Source organism: Heliangelus exortis, chromosome 8 (genome assembly GCF_036169615.1).
Source record: "Heliangelus exortis chromosome 8, bHelExo1.hap1, whole genome shotgun sequence".
Lineage (NCBI taxonomy): Eukaryota > Metazoa > Chordata > Aves > Apodiformes > Trochilidae > Heliangelus > Heliangelus exortis.
In genome coordinates this window covers 6,044,457-6,060,220 of record NC_092429.1, presented here as the reverse complement: position 1 = coordinate 6,060,220, position 15,764 = coordinate 6,044,457, and the positions used below count along the sequence as shown (strand labels likewise).

The following is a 15,764-nucleotide window of genomic DNA, read 5'->3' as shown; positions in this document are numbered from 1 at the left end:
AGCTTGATAATTTTTTTTAAGAGATTGATTGCCTCATGAAATTGACTAGGACTGAACAACTGGAAAGGGTATTGCCAGTTAATATTTTTTTTTCCTGAAAATTTTTTTGTTGGATTTGCTAATGGTTTGGTTCCAATACAGTTAACAAAGGCGGGAAGATTTCTAGGGAAGGCTTGAGACATCAGCTGATTGTTAGGATAGTAATGCTGAGTCTTGGGTTAAGGTATAGCTTTGTACATAAAATAATGCAGTAATGTGACTTTGCTTCGTGGTTTTTGGCCTGGCTCAAGCTGAGCTGACATTTGCAGTACTTAAAAAAAAGCACTAAGGCCTAATGTGGACAAAGCTGTAATTGTGGGGTTTTTTGCTATTATCTATGTGGGAAAATAATTCTATCTTGTAGATTTTAGTTTGGTATCTATTTTAGTATTGTTCCTTAGCTGTTCTTCACTAGTGGCACAGGAATCACTCATGATCAGAGATGGTGGAAATGTTTTGAGCCTCAGCTTTTGTCCAGTGAAGAGTTGGAAAAGAAATGCTAACTACCAAATGATGACTGTACTTACTGGTAATGTTTCATTGTGAGTCATACATACTGACTTCTTGTACTTCAGTTTTGCCAAGGAGAAGTTGTGGGCTTGCATAAAAAGGCAAAATGTTTGTTATATATCTTAAATTCAGTGCCTTGTTTTTTTTTTTCCTTAGTGGGATGAATCTCTCCTTCCCTCTCCCCAGCATACAGAGAATCCAGAAGTTGTGTCCCATCAGGTGATAATATGAAATTAGGCCATAATTCTGTCAGAGATTAACATGTGCTCTGTCAATTACAGAAGTGTCATAGCTGCCCTAGTAATACTTATAAGCCTTCTAGATTTTTGCAATTTAGTAGGAAAGCTTTTATTTATTTCCATGCTATACTGAAGCCTTTCTTTATAAAAAATAGAAATCAATCTTTATACGTGCGCTCTGATGACAGTATTTGTATTTCACTCTAAAATTTTATTTGGGGCAGTGGTATGGGTGAAATACATTAGGAAATTCATAAAAGATTATCACTGGAGAAACATCCACTGGTACATTTTTCTAAAAAGCTGTGTGATAAATTTAAAAGGGGTTGGTAATGGTAAGAAGCAGATCAAAGAGCTTTCTAAATCGCATAATAGCTTCTTTATCTGTGAATGACACTGACTATTAGAGAAGCTTTTCTATTTCCAGATTCAGTTTTGTAGTGTCAAAACTCTGCTTTGAACTCAGTGTACATGTTGAGTTACCTGTTTGCACTCCAAGTGTGATCTAGATGATTGATTTAGGATTGCTAAAATGAAGGCCAAGTCGTTTGAAATGATGAATTTATAGCGCATGTGGTTGTTATAAGTTCTGGAGGAACTGGAAAATCATGTGAACATGCATAAAATTTATTGCTTGATCAGTTGGGAAGTCAGATTATCGGAAATTTAGGAGATACAACAGGACAAATATTGCAGATTTTTTCAGATTTGTGAGTTTTTTATTTCTTAGTTATTATTTACTGCACTTTTCTTGCATTTCTTTTAACCCATGCAATTAAACTGCTCTCTCATCTGTTTCCTTTTCTTCCTCAACAGCTTTAAGTATACCTTTTTTTTTTCCTTCTTCTCTTGTTGTTCTGAATTGGTGGTTTTGAAGAGGAAGGCTTAAGAATGGTGTCATTAGTGGTAGGATATGGGACCTGGTCTCTGGTGATCTAGATTCCTCTGGTCTGTCTTGTGCTCAGACCTCATTCTGATCTAGGGTGTGCCACACATCCAGTATCTCTGAGGTAGGCTTTGATGATCTTTCTGAGGGTGATTTAGGTAATCCCTGCCCCAGTCATCTGCTGAAGATGCCTGGCAGAATTAAATTTGTATTTCCTCTTCAAGTTCTGCAGCTCTGAGCTTTGCATATCAATTTAAACAAAATTGTGACTTAAGAGGTTGTGCATTTGCTTTTTTTCTTTTTTTCTGCTTATTAGGAGAAAGGCAAGTGGGCCCCAGTAATCTATAGCAGAGGAGGGGTGACTGTCTGGTGCTGGGGATTTCTTAAATAAGTGTGGCATGAAAGAGAAGAGTGTGTGTCTTGGATCTGTGTGTGTGTCAGTAGCACTAACTCTTGGATAGGGATAATGCTCACTTGTCTTTTTAGAGCATCACAGATCCACGGAGCATGTTGCCTGATGTCATGTATGACCAAGGGCAGAGAACTGGGTTTAATTAAGCTGATGCTCCAAAGAGCTTAGTGGGTCTTAGGTTGAGTCAGTGCAGTGTGCTGGTCCAGTGTTAAAAGAGGCTGTTACCACTCTAGCTGAAACAGTGGGAATCTAAATCCAGATTAGTTTCTGCTGGCTAGGTCTAATTTCCCAGCTATAATTCTTTAGAACTTGTGAAAGATTTCATTCTTACAGGGTCTTCTGGTAGAGACCACTGTGTTTTGTTTTGAATTAGAGAATGTATTGAATTATTTTTATAGTGTAAACTGAATCTGGTTTTCTAAGTACCCAAGTCTTTTGGGGTACTCTAGTGGTAAGCATGTTATTCTACCATCAGTGGAATGAAAGAATCTTCTATTTCTGTAGATGTAATTTACTTTTGCCCCTCTTATCTCTTCCCTTCCTCCCCCCTCTGCAGTACCCCCAGCTTTCTCACATAACACCAAAATTCCTCTTTTTCCAGAGCTGTGTGGGTATTGATTGCCTAGCAGGTTGCTGCCAAAAATACACACAGCAGCTTGCTTTGCCCACAAACTTTTTGTTTTTACTAGGCAGATACTTATTCCATAAGCATACATTATTTTTTTTTTAATGAGCATAAAATATAGTAAGTGAACAATACAATCCCATAATCTTGATTTCTGTGGGAAATCAAACTAAAGGTACAGCACTTGAAAAGTGATGGTAACTGATGACTTACCAGTGTCTAAGTCCCCTTCTTACTTGAGGCTGTGAATGTTGAGTTTTTCTCTGTAGGGTGGAGGAGACACACAAATTACTGGTTTATAATATACCCAGCAAACCAGTCATGTTGATATAATTTTTTTATTCCCTATCTGGACTGGAATGCAGATAAATTAACATTTAATATGAACTGAGATAGAGTAAGAGAAAATTTCCCTCTTTGCCTATTAATTTTTTTTTCCCATTTATCTAGCAGTCCTTTTGAAATTGCATGTTCTTCTGCAGTACAGTAGGATACATACACACTATAGCTTGCTTCTGAGACTTGGATTGTGTAGGGAAGGCCACAGGTATCTGATCTTCACCCTTTTGGGGTTTGTACTTCAGTATAGAGTATATATATATATATACACACACTTCAGTACAGAGTTACTGTTCCTCTTTGCTGGCCTTTAAGTTTGGTAGTCAGTAGATCATGGTTGTCATGTTACTAAGTTACATTGTGAGTGCTATATTGGTTAATTCAAAATTAGTATTTTAATGATCTCTTATTTGGTGAACTTGAAAGTACCTGCAGAGCCCACATTTTAGGTTATATTATTAACAAATTGCTTTAAATAGTGTATGTATTGAAACAGACTCTTAGCTGAAATGTCAGCTTGTATTGATTGTAGGAATCTCATACTGAGTTTTTGTATAAATGATGGAGGCTGAATGAAACCCTGGTATACTACATGCATTTTATGGTTCTTTCTTGATTCTTTTATAAATGTAACTTTGAAATGTTATTACTTAAATTTAAACATCAGTCTACCTATGCACTTGTGTCCTTTCAAAAATTGTATTAGTGTACCAGCATAATAGCCTCTGTGTTGTGTTTACCTTAGTTTTAGTTAACAAGTCACCTAGAAAATGGATTTTACTCTATCACCAAAATTTGCACATAGATTTTTAATGTATATATAATGTATATATATATTCTTCTACAGAATGAACATTGGGTTTATTATGACAAGAATTAGAAATAATTTCTTGGGACTCATAGGCAATAGATACATTAGTATGTAGTTGTTTTGTTCTCTCATTCTTTTCCTATAGAAATATAATCCTTTGTGGTTATATTTTCCATTTATTTATTTATTTATTTATTTATTTATTTGTTGTTGTTTTTTTGCCATTAAGCTTCATTTCTGTACAGATGTCTTGAAGATACAGTTGTACCCTGTATGTATAAATAGTGGCACCTACATGGATGATAAAACTTAACAAGAGGTTGCAAGTACATAGATACTGGAGGGAAGCAGAAGGCTGTGCTGGTCCTAGATGTAAGCTACCCAGTGTGTTTATGTGTCAGAAATTGTGTTTTGCAGTCTAGAAGGTTGAGGGTTTAAATGAATTAATGAAGGAGCCATGGCATCAGTAAATAATGATGAGGATGTGTGGATGCATCACCACTGTTACTGGATTTGTTCCCATCATTCTTAGAAGTGAGGAATAATATTGTGTGGTTAATAAGGTCATTTACAACTGGTTTACACCAGGGGATCTGAAAAGTGATGTTGAAACACATGAGAAGCCTCATGTGTTTCAAGAAAGGAAGCATGGGTAGGGAGAAATAAAGTGGATGCAGGAAGAAGTAGATGAGGAACAGAGGTGTTTTAGAGGGGAAAATAAGAGTAACAGGTGAAGAAAAGAGAACATAAGAATATAGTGCAGTCCAAGGAGGAGAGGTCAAGAAAAGAAGTTGGGGTTCAGGGCTGAGCAGAATCATCCACTTCATCAGTGCACAAAAGTGGCTGAGCTTTCTCAGTTTTGGGCTATCTGAGAAGCATTGAGTCTGAGTTTTGGAAGATTTGGTGTTACTAAAGCTCCATAAGATTTCTGAAAGCTACATTTTGACTCAGTAATAATGAATTTTTTTTTTTTTTTTTTTTTTTTTTAGGTGTGTGTGTTTGTTTTTATCTGTTAAACCTTTATTTCCCATGGCTTCCAACAGTGGTACAGAATCATGGACACTTAGTTTTATAACTAAAACTTTTCTTAGTCTGACATAAATTTTAAGCAAATGCCCTGATTGGTATCTTGTACCACTGGAGCAATGAAAAAAAAGCTTTACTGTGAATCTGAATGCAAATTGCTCACCTTCTCTGTGGCTAGTGCTTAGTCCCTTTGGCACTGTTAAAAGCATGTTAATGGACCTCAGCATAAATGAGAATCATACTCAGAAATAGTTGTTTTAGTACACACTGTTGCCATGGATGTATTGAGTTGTATTGAGTGAGTTACTTATTACAGTTACAGATGACTTGAGACATAATGCACCCTGAGCATTAGAAATGCTGTTAGATTATGATCACAAACATGGAAGTGAACTTTGCTACCTTTGATCAGTCAACCATATCTATAATGTGTTGATATTGTGTGTGTGTGTATATAAATATATATATATACACGAGTTTAATTTTGCCATGATATGAATAGAAAAAAAAGGTTGTCACAGTGGGAGAAATAAAATTGCTAATGGGAATGAAAAGTTATTTCCTTTGGGATAATTTCAGGTTGAAGGGAGTGTGAGAGAAGAATTCATAGATCTCTGAATTTATTTTCAGGGGATGCATGGTAATTCAGCTCTACATAAGACAGGATGTGAGAAATAGTAACTGGTTGCTATCTATCATTATCATATTTTGTAAAAATGTGTCTGTGGAAGATCTTAGAACACTGTTATGTTACAAAGCTATCAAATGAGTAAAAATGACCACAGAAGTGTTGGAAAGAGGATGTATCCAAGTGGGGTGATAAAGGGAGCTTTAGTTGCTGATTGACTGCCCTTTAGCAGAAAGTAACTGTAGACTTTTCAGAGTTTTTCTCTGCACAGATTGTCCTTTCTCTAAAGAGCATCTGAGTACATAAATTGTGTCACTTCTAGCAGCTCTCTCCCCAGTGGGTACAACTCAAAATTGATGGGCTAGTCAATGGTAGCAAAGCAGTTTTCCCTCTTTGCCTGTTGTCCTTTTCATCTGTCCCATCCTGGCTGTGTGGCAGTTCTGGCTTTTTATTACCAGAGACAGATTTGCTTCAAGGCACCTGCAAGCATCATCCCCTGGTGGTTTTTATGAAAAGGACAGTTCCTTGGCACTTGTAGGCATTTAATTAGTGATTCTAAGGGATATTAGTCAGTTTTTCCCATATTGCCCTACTCTCTGAAACAATGATCAGTGTATTTGAGATTAATTTGTACTTCTGCCCAGCACTGGTAAGAAAAAAACCTCACAAAGTATTAGAATACAGGATTAATTCACTCTGAGATACATAGGATGTGACCATTTTATCCTGCAGACCTTTTAAATGTTAACTTCTAGTAGTCAAACCCTTGTTTCTGAAGTACATAGGAACATAAAAAAGTCAACTAATAAGCCTATTTATTCCATAGGTTTTATTTTAGTTTGTATTTAAATAAATTTAATAACAGATTCAGTTCAGGATGTTAAATGTACTGATTTTTCGAAAAACACATGCTGTTATATTGATGACATTACATGGAATCCATGCACAAATTAAGAAACATTATTTCATATTAAATTTATGTTTAATACACTGTACATTTTTTTGGGTGGTTTACAATATTTTAAACCTGGGAGTTGTGTGAAACAAAGTGTTAAAAAACATGAGCTTGATAAATCATTAAATTTTGAAGTGGTCTCTCTGAGCAAATGAGTTAAGGAGTAAAAAAAAAATATCAGGAATGGATTTTCTCTTTTTTTTTTTTTTTTTTTTTTTTTTTTTTTTTTTTTTTTTTTTGTCTCCCAACTGTATTTCTCTGGAAAAAAACTTGCACTGAAGCAGAACTGTGGTGTAAACCTATTTATCTGTTGTGCCAGAGAGTCAGGGGATGGACACTGCTCAAAGCAGTCCAAAGTATTTTCCATGAAGGACGTGTGGTTCCTGTGCCCTGGGCCCTACCTCTGCAGCCTTCTCAGGGCTTCTTGGCAAGGATGGGTTTTGTCTCATGAAAAGAAATAAATTATTTTCCCCTTGAAACAGTAAAAAGGGGTATGATACTAATTTTATTTCCCACTGTAAAGTGGTATAAAGCCTGTGTCCTTTTCAGCTGGGCTGCTGTCTCTTGTTTCCTGGAGGACAAGGGCTGATAACGCTGCTGTAATTTTTCTTGCCTTGCTGCTACTTTTGGCTGTGGTACTTTCTGTAACATTTCTTTCAAGTTGCTGCTCTTTTGCCTGCCCTGCTGCTGCTCTGGCATGCGTGAATGTCTCCTTATGGAAACTTGTCTGGAGACAAAAGCCAAAACAGTGGCTTTAAAATAGCACGTCAAGGGAAAAGATGCAAATATTAGTGCAATAATTAGACTGTATTCTGCTGGAGGTGTTGTCCATCCCTGTTTGTGTAGCTGATTGGAAAAAAAAAAAAAAAAGAAAAAAGCAAAGCAATGCAACACTGAAATAGTTTATCTTTTGTCAGCATTCGTGGGTAGTGAGCCAGTACAAAGTGTTGTGTTACACATATACAGCCTGCCGTGCCCCAGTCTGTTCCTCAGTTAATTTACATTGAGTAGTAGGAACATCAGCAAATGATGGGAGATAAAGCCAAAAGATACTCAGTCATCTCAGGTTTTGGTGCAGGAAAAGGTTTCGTGGTCCTAGATTGTGTCTTGTTTATATTTGTTACATTCCATCTCTTGCTACTGTCTTTAGTTTTGCTTATTAAATGTTTTTTTGTCAAGTTTTAATGAGATTTTCTAATTCTGAGCTATTTCAGGATATTCTTGAAAAATGCCTTTCTTGTTTGCTGAGTCTCCTTTAATAAACTAGAATTAAAAAAATCAGTTTATTATTTTGTACTGGTAGCTTTGCATGGCTGCTAGTTTCGTTTAAAAATAGAACAATTAGTGTTGAAATATTTAGTTTGGGACCTAATCTGGAGTCCTTGGCATTGCAGGCGTTCTGATGTGTGACACAGATATTGCTGCTGCTGTGTCACAAACATTTTATAATGCCTGCTCTGCCTTTTATTTGGCACACACGAGGTAGAAAGGGCCTTGTACTTTGCACAGGATGAAAAGCAGTTTGAGAGCCAGTTCAGGAAGGATGGAGCTTTATTTCATGCAGGTAATATGGACATACTCTGTCCATATAGACTCTGAGTGCTGTTATGACAGCAGGTCTGGAGGGCTGCCTTGGCAGGAGTGTTCCTGTAGGTTTGCAGTAATCCTTAAAAAAAAAAAAAAAATATATATATATATATATATATCTTACAAGCACATGTTTGTGTGAAACTTGACTGGAAGTTGCTGCTTCATTTGAGAGAAGCCTACTATGAAGTGACAAAGTTTTGGGCACATTCACTTGAGTGAAGAAACCCCACCTTTCCTCCTTGTGGGGATTTAGCTTCCAGATTAACTGATCAGATAAAATAATTCATATAATTCAGATATTATAACTGCTTATAACTGAAAGTCCTGAAACTTTCTACCTGTTTACCTGTGTCTGCTTGTTCCCCTCCTGTTTAAGCAGGCTGTTTTCCTATTAATGGAAGCTCCTGCTATAGAATTTCTTGGGTTTTTGCTTGCAGAGTTGGGACCTGAACACTTCCCCTGCCTGCAGTGTCTCTGGGTCTCCCATCTGGTAGCTCCAGAGTGCAGACAAGCAAGGAAGTTAAGATACCAGTGCTGAAATCTGGGTGTGTGTTTAAGATAATGCCTTGTTCAACTAATCTAGCAATAATAAAGTGCCTTAAAATGGCTGCAAATGTAATCCTGCCTACTCAAAGACATCTCACTGGTAGCACATTATAGAGGATCTGTAGTGTAGTTAAGAGTTGGGTCCTTGCCAGTAGATGGAAGCATTTTTTAGCATCTCTTCATGCTTTGAGCTTTTTCCACATTTTTTAATGTTGTATCAAAATTGCTTCTTTTTCAGTCTCTTTCCATTTATTATAAGCTAAACCAATTTGTGCCAGTTCAGATTACTTCCATTTGATGTTGTAAACATTTTTCACATTCTTTTTCTGTGGAAGATATTTCTAAGTTTATATTTTTAGAGCTCTTTTCTTCTGTTCTTCGTGCTCTGTTCTGGGCATGCCTCTGCTTGTCAAATATTTCTTCAATTTCTGTTTTGCTTTTGCAGTAATTGGCAGCTGCCCTCTTGGAGCTCCTGAAGGAAATCATACATGTAGGGTGTAACCAAAGCAGCACCTGAGTGATACCACTGTAGGGCAGAAGACACAAGAGTTCAGCCAACCATCAGCAGAAGAGATAAGAAACAGTGAAATGCTTAAAGTAAGGAAAGTGGAACAGCAGACACCAGGCCTTCTTCATTTAGAGTCATCTTAGATCTCAGCAGACACATAATTTTTAGGTGAAAATGTATTTTAGGTGAAAAAAACACAAATGCATGTGTTTTTTTCAAGTGTGATGGAACCCTTTTTTAGCACTGTGGATGATTTGTGAAAAACCTAATAACCACATAGTTGTTGATAGTCTTTACTCTCTTTTGTAGTTTTTGTCTTTGATTTCTTTTTTAATACAATTCTCTTGCATTAACTGCTCACTGGATAAAGAATTTGGCTTTGTTGCCAACTTGTTAATTTTTTTTCAGGAATCCATACCTTATAGTTAACTTCTTAAAAATTGCTTTTTGTTAAAATGCATTGCATTTGTATCTGTTAGTGTCCTTTGATTTTTGCATTGATCTTAGTGCAGGGAAATGCCTGCCAAGAGTAAATGTTGAATTGTAAACAAAAAGCTCTAGGACCTCCAGAGCTTTCTCTCTTCAAAGCTTTCTTTGGAGACTTGTAGCAATTGATTGGATCTGTGTTCTTCTGCATTCAGTGGTTTTGGACAAAAACGTTATTACCTGGGAAAAATGGAACAAGGAAAGTGAATCAGAACAATGAATAATAAAGCTGTACTGGTGCCCTGGATATTGCTTACCTGCAAGGCTCTCTGGGTTTTAAAGCACTGGTGACAGCAGCTTTCAGCTCTAGGTTGCTACATTTTATTCACTTCTAATCAGTAAAGAATGAAGTTTTGGTTAATGTGTGACCCAGTGGTTCATGTAAACCATGTTTCATGTTCAGGATGCAGCTAACAGGCCTTGTCATAAACCTAAAATTGAAATGCCATTAATTGTTCCATCATGAAAAATGAATTATTTTCCTACAGGCAAGGGGGACATGGTGGTGGTGGTACAGATAACCTTGCCTTCTTCCCATAGGTATTTCAGATCCCTTTGGAAAACTTCAGTATTCTGAAGCCTTTCAGTACAATTAATTTTTCCCTCAGCTCCATTTTTGCATGCATATAAAGCCTATATAAAGAAACTTGAAATATAATTTCTGCTACTTCTCAAATATCAAAAATTCCTCTTAGTTTATAGAGGTAGAAATATACACAGCATCAGAAATTTTATTTGCCTACAGGAAGGATTGTGTTGGCATACAAAGCTGTGGGATTTTATTCTAAGTTTGAGAAGGAACAGTACTAATAAGAGTTGTTACTGTTCAGTTCATTAGTTTCCTGGAATTATTGCTGTAGTTTATTTCTGAAAAGAATAATAAACAACCCTGGGAAAATTGTAGTATAACACTGAATACCACTTTCATGCACAGAGAAATGATTTGTTTAATTTTTTAAGCTCTGTTAATTTTACTGAACTTTTAATTTTTTTATCCCTAGAATATGCTGCTTCTTCATCAGAATACTAACAAATATTTGAAATACCTAAAATACCAGCAGCAGCAAACCTTACAACATGAATTTAACCTATCTCACTTCATGTTCTTTGCCCTGTGTGTTATAAACTGCTCTCTTTTCTTTTCTCATGGCTGTGTTGTGTTTTTGACCAGTGTTGACTGTTAGGAGGCAGCCTGTGGAAATGAGTACTTGGCCTGTAAAATTGCTGTGGTTAGGAGAACAAGAGAGTTGCCTCTCAAGACTCTTTTTTTTTTGCTTTGGTCCTCCCTTAGCTTGAAGGTTGATGCCATTGTTGTTTTTTTTGATAGAAGCCTTTAGGAAATGTAGGGAGCCTAAGATTGCAGGGGGAATAATTTGAAGACAAAACCAGTTGTTCAGCTGTAACAAAATCGGTGGGGAGCTGATGAATACAATTTGGAGAATTCAGAAGCCCATGAGTTGTTGTTGAGTATCAAAGCTACTAGCTCTTTATTTTTTGGAAGGCCCATTGCAGTGTAATATGATTGACTTCAGAGGGCAGTTTTACAAATTCAGTGTTGTAGTCAAGGTCATCAGGAAAGCAAGGACACTTGGAGTTACTGCCTCACTCTGTGGGCTTAGAGTTTAATGAAGAATAATAGTAAATAGGTAGCAATGTTTTTTTCTAATTAGCAGCTTTTTTCACTAAAATATTGGACTCCAATAGTGGCATAGTGCACATTTTCAGTTCCCTGAATTTGAGGCTGCAAGTGCAATCCAAATCATCTGAAGGCTTGCAGCACTTGCCAAATGTGGCCGTGCTAGCTGCAGTCACCTGCTGAAAAAACATGGTTTGTGGCAGAATTACCAATCATAAAATACATGTTTATATTTTCTTTCTAGGATCAAGTAGAACACACTGATTCAGCAGAACTGGCTGGTTGTGCTGCAGTCATCATGAGTAGGCACAGGGTCATTCGTTTCTTAACATATGTATAAGAGAAAAAGGTAAGAGGCAAGTTCTGCTTCAGAATATAATGATTCAGGGGTATGTACTTGAAATGCATGTATTTCTATGTATGCTTATGGATATATATTTATATACATATGCCTCTATATATGAATATTTAGCTTAAATAGGAGATGATGGAGTATTTTTAGCATTTTGTTGTTTTGGTTTTTATTGATAGTGATTGCCTTGTTTTAGAGCAAAGATGTAGCTTATTTTGCTTGGGGGAAGGGGGAAGTGGGCAAAATCTTTCCTCCTCAGTCTGTGCTGTGGGCAGATCTCATCAGTTAAAAATACAACTATTGCTGAACTCTCTTGAGCAAGCTGTTCATTACAGCAGAGGTGCTTGACTTCTTCCTCCCAGGGGCAAATAATACAAAGATCACTGAAGGGAGCTGAAACAGTATGTGGGCTTGACCATTGTTTCTTGGAGTCAAAGGAAGTCCTCAGGAGCACTACATCTAATAAATTAATTTTTCGAGTTAATGTGTAGTTTTATGTTGTCATACCATGGGAAAATACATTTTCTGGAAGTCTGATCTTTATCAGGATAAATAAGCAATGTTTGGTTTCAGTTTGATCATGCCCCTTGTGACTTTCATCTTAGAAGTCTTTCATATATATTCTCAGTGAGGACTGTAATAAGCTAACTGTATTTTGTTTACTAAGAGTTTACTAATGTGTGTATGTTCACAGTTTCATTTTGAAAGAGTAGTTTACACAGGACAGCATGATAGAACGTCCTGAGATTTTATTCTGGTTCTTTACATACCCTCTTATTTTTAGGCCTTTGCTGTGAGCCTAATAGTTGTCTTGGTAGGAAATTGGTATTTCCTTCTGGTGCATTTTTAAATATGAAGTTTTAATGTGATTGTGTGCTGGTCACCCACTTTTATGAGTCAAGAAAATATGAAAGACTTAATGCTGTCAGTTTCAGTGGTGAAAAAATCTTGAATGGTAATTTAGGATGTGCAGTGAGGAAGATTATGGGTTACATAATTCCTTATTGTAGGGACCAAACCAAATAAGTCTGGTGGCTTTGCAGGTTTGCTTGTCTCTTTATACAGTTCATTTCCCAAGAAGAAGCTGGCATGTGGGATATCTGAGCTGTCTTGGGAGCCTGTGTCCAAGGTTAAGCTTCTTCAGAATACCGTTTAAATTTAAGGAAGGTTTTTCTGTCCTTCTGTCTTCTTCCCTTCCCACCAGTCAATTCAAGTTTGTCTTATGCCTAAGTGCTGTGATGACTAGGATAGTAATTCTGGATACATCTGACACAGACATTCTGGTACATAGTTGGTATGTATCTGGTACATATGAGATGTGATCCAACAGAAGCTTGAAAATAATCTGATTGACAGGCTGCATATTTTCATTAGCTTTTTGCCATCAAAGACAGGAGATGACTCTGCAATGGTTTTAGCAAGTGTACTTGAGTTCTGAATTTAGTGTTCCAGTGGGTGGTAGCTCTTGTATTCTTCTTTTTGGTTAAAGAAAAAAAAGGCAAGCTTTTTAATGGAGGGTTTTTTCTATAATTAGTCTTTTCTGTTGTATCTTAGTATGGAGGGCTGTATTTTGGAAAAAACATCTTATGCTTTTCACTAGATTGATGATTTCTGTCTCCTTTTCCTTGCACTGGAACAATATCCTTCTTCATATTGTTCATCCCAATGTATATGTCTCCTTTTTGGCAGCATACAGCTAAAATTGCCATTTAAAATTCTTCCTGCTTTACCCATCTTTTTACTCTGACTTTTCCAAAGTTTGAGTTGTGTGCTTGCTCATCAGCTTCTCTGGATGCCATGGCTTGCAATAATCAAGCAATACTAAAGAGTTTCACAACTATCAAGGATTCTTATAAATGTCATGTCAACCTTTATACTAGGGGGAAACTTGGGACTGGAATAACTCTATAAAAGTTTGGAACAGTTTTAGTGGTACCTGTGAGTTCCAACCAAAGTTTCTAAAAGAATATGCTTGGTTTTATTTATGTTAGATTTCTCCAAAACCAGTTAAAAATAAAATGAAATTCCAAACTACCTGATTATTATGCTCTGTTGGAGCATTTCATGTTTTCTTTTTTGATCTTGAGTTGCTGGCTATGCAGAGTTGAAGTATTAGATCTTAAACTGGCAAAAATATGAGTTGCTGACAATGTATTGGTCAAGAAGCACTGAGGGCATCTGTTAGGAAAATGAATACTTGTTCTCCTTTTCTGTCAGGAAGAGGGCAGTGAGGACTTGTGGGGGTTTGGCAGTATGTTTTGCCCTTGAACAGAAAGCTCTGAAAAAGCTTGGGGGGATTACTGTGTTTTTATATCATAGCAATAATTTTAGATATTAGACCTGAAGATTTGCATCTCCCTTTTCAGAGAAATACTGACTTGCATAGACAATGAGATCTCATTTAGAGAGGCTGTCAGCTTAGTTTAAAAAGAAAAGATTTTCTGTATATCCTGGTACATGTAAGTGAAATAACAATAATGAAACAACAATTTTCTCCCTTCAGTCTGGATTTTGGCTCATTGAATGTTTGTATTTGGGCTACAGAATTCATACAGTTGCCTATATGTGTTTATGCATTAGATCTATCTACTTAGAATTTTTAAAAATATAGAAAAAAATCCCTCTGTTATATTGGACAAAATTTAAACTCACAAATATCAGGTATTTAAAATGAAATGATACAGATGTTAATAAAATAATTTCACAGCAATGCTATGAAGTATTAACCCCAAAATTCTAAGTTTAATTATTATTGTTAAACATGTCATCTCCTAAAGCTGAATATTTGTTTTTTTAATGTTATTACACCAGTTATAAAATCTTAACCCAAAACCCTGAGCCAAGTAAATAAAATTTTTTGTATTTATTTTGAACTTCCAACACTGCTTTATTAGTTAGGCATCTTTTGTCACTGGTTTGTACAATGGTGAAACAATAGCTAATATAGGATTAAATTTAGGAAATGTTTGGGGCAAACGTAGCTTATATTCTGCTTACTCCATTGTGTATAAATTTGAGCTAGTTCTGAAATGAAGTTTTCAAAACCCATCTGAAAGGCTGATGTTATATGAATGGTCAGGTCAGTTTTTCTAAACTTTTGAAAGTTACACAGAACCAAAATGCCCATCACCCAGAGTTCTTATAAACATGTTTTTAGCAACTACATAATCAGCATAGCATTCCTTCCCCATCAGCTTGCTTGTCAGTAATCATTATTTTCTTTAAAAAAAACACACACACAAAAAAAAAAAAAAAAAAAAAAAAACATCAATGCTTGTAGCCTATTTCTTTGGGGCTACCCATATTGCAGTTTGTGTTTATTTCCTAACAAATGCCTTGACTGGATGCCCTTTTTCACTATTGGAAGTGCATGAAAATCTGAGTGTGTTGGCTTCAGATCATTGCAATTTAACTCTATGGAACAAAAAAATTTTATATGAGACTTTTCAGTCTTGCAGATCTGCACTGATAAATAATCTGCATCACTGACCTTAGTAGCAAGACTTTGCCTAGGAATAATTATTCACATCTTCATCAGTAGTTTGCCAGACTGGAATGTTATCATGATACTGTAAATTAAATACATGATAAATGGAGGTGGAATTATATGGTATTTTGTATAAAACAGTCCTACTGTAGTGAGTCAGTTAGAGTTTCTGTTTAGAACTCTGAATGAAAAAAAAATACAAGTAAAATATTAATTGAGGCAGACTCTATTAAACTTTTGAATATTTGATATTTAGTGAGCTAGTAAAGAGGCTTCTTATTAAAGAGCTGAAATGAGGTGGAGGGAAAGCTGCAGGAGAACCTCCAAATTCTCACTGTTCAGATATTGTCTGGATGAATTGGTGTTTGTATGTCTAAGAAACATCTGATTTTAAAAATTGGTTTGGTTTAATTGAAATGTATGTGTATAAATGGGATTGTTTTAGTTACAATGGGATGAAAATTTTTAATGCAATGACTTAGTGGGCAGATTGGGTAGCTCAGGAACACATTACAGTAGTTATTCTAAGGGATCAGAGTATACTTGGTCAGTTAGAGGCCAGAACTTGGCTTTTGAGACTATAAAGTATTGATCTGTCTAAACTTCTGAAATGCAGCCTTTGGGTGAGGTGGTCAGCTTTTCCATTGCTTTTGCTGTAATCTGTGTACAGTAAATGATATGGCCAATCA

At 36.1% G+C, this 15,764-nt stretch overlaps 1 protein-coding gene across 6 annotated transcripts in view; it reads left to right on the top strand.

Annotated features, from left to right (window-relative positions):
- ZFYVE9 (zinc finger FYVE-type containing 9) overlaps positions 1-15,764 on the top strand; it is a 59,768-nt gene that overhangs the window by 4,145 nt on the left and 39,859 nt on the right. For 2 of the 6 annotated variants that reach the window (XM_071750135.1, XM_071750139.1), the window contains exon 2: positions 11,481-11,585. The exons of 2 other annotated variants lie outside the window; for them this stretch is intronic. The gene's annotated coding sequence lies outside the window, so the exon portion shown is untranslated. Of the gene's footprint in view, positions 1-7,972; positions 8,035-9,092; positions 9,204-11,480; positions 11,586-15,764 lie in introns of those variants that run through there. 2 more of the 6 variants (XM_071750136.1, XM_071750137.1) reach the window with 2 other exon arrangements.